Below are 1,553 nucleotides of genomic sequence, written 5' to 3'. Positions count from 1 at the left end.
TAAGTAGATGTGTTTCTTGAATAAAAACCACTTTTGGCTGGTATTGTTTAAGTCTATTCATTACTTTCTTGAGTTTCATCAATTTTCTAAGACCTCTTACATTCCAAGAGATCACATCAATGATGTACTCCGTACTCGTTCGCTTAATGTATATCAGTTCTTAGATTTTTTGTCTAGGCTGTAGGAATTTGCATTTTACACCTTGAGAACTCTAAACATTTACAAATATAGAAAACCTTTCTTGAGATTCTCCACCAGTGGAGATCTCCAACTCCACTTCCCCTCTATTCTGTGACTTGGTTATGCTACTGATCCTAGAAAAACAACAGGAGCAGAGAAAACGTCCACTTAGTCAACTCGCACCACAATTTTAAACTATCAATCCCGATCATGCTATTAAGAAATTACACCCCACAGCTGTGATGGGGAAACTTAGTTGAGACGTACATTATCCAGAAACACCGATCAAATGTAATGTTAATTATTATCAAACCTCGCTAACGCCATTTAGCATGTTAGTGTGGTTTCCCGTCAGTTTGTTGTCCCATTTTCCGTATAAATTCCTCAACCTCCATCGGAGTGTGAAAGAGGAAACCATTCCCACGGTGGAAGATCCTCATCTTTGATGAATATAAGTCCAACGTTTATATTCAGCTTACGGTTTCACTCGGTCGAACCGTTTCCGTTGTTTCACCACCTCCGCGGACAGGTCAGGGAAGAACATCACATGGCAGCCATTGTGCATCACCTTTCCTTTCAGACGGGCTGCTGTCATCACTCTCATCTTGTCTTGGTGGTTTAGGGATTTTATGATGATCACTCGTGGCGGGGCGCCTGGAGAGCTCTGCCCCTGCAGCCTGTGAGCCCGTTCGTTAATGGGGGGAGATGGAAATGCATCCCGCCCCACAACCTCTGTCAACCAGTTCTGGAGAAACGTTGCTTTGTCCCCTTGCTCTGTTTTCTCGGGTAATCCCACAAGTCTTAGATTAGGTCTCCGGTTGTCATTTTCGAGCACTTTGTGTCACCTTCAAAGTGAGCTCTTGGATTTTCTTCTTTAAGGACGCTTCTTTGTTTGTTAGCGAGGCAACGCCATCCTCCAGGTCACCAATACGGGTTTCTGCAGAGGTAAGCCTCTCGAGGAACACTCCAATTGTGTCTTTTAATTTCTTGGTTTGAAGTTATAGTCTCACGTAGCTGCGTGGAGAAATGAGACTTTAAGGCTTGGATTGCTTCCATGAGGTTAGTTTCAGAAACCTGGGAGCTAGCGCTAGCCCCCTCCATGTGCTAGGTTTCCACTTTGCTGCTAGCGTCATCTTCGGCTCCCTCTTTGGTGGTTGTTTTCACTTTTAACTTGTTTTTAATCGGCATCTTGGAATATTGAATTGAGTCTTTAACTTATATTCTTACAAAAATAATTTAGCAGTGGTGTAAATATCCAAAGAAAGGATGTGTTGGTCGGAACTCAGATCTTCGTAATAATGGGCTATCTGAATCCAGGCTTCGAGGCTTGGACCGAGTAAAAAGGGGGCGTGGCCGATGAAGCCCCGCTTCGA

The sequence above is a fragment of the Poecilia formosa genome, unplaced genomic scaffold, assembly GCF_000485575.1.
Source record: "Poecilia formosa unplaced genomic scaffold, Poecilia_formosa-5.1.2 Scaffold1404, whole genome shotgun sequence".
NCBI classification, from domain to species: Eukaryota; Metazoa; Chordata; class Actinopteri; order Cyprinodontiformes; family Poeciliidae; genus Poecilia; species Poecilia formosa.
The sequence above is the reverse complement of the archived record's forward strand: the minus strand, read 5'-3'. Positions refer to the sequence as shown.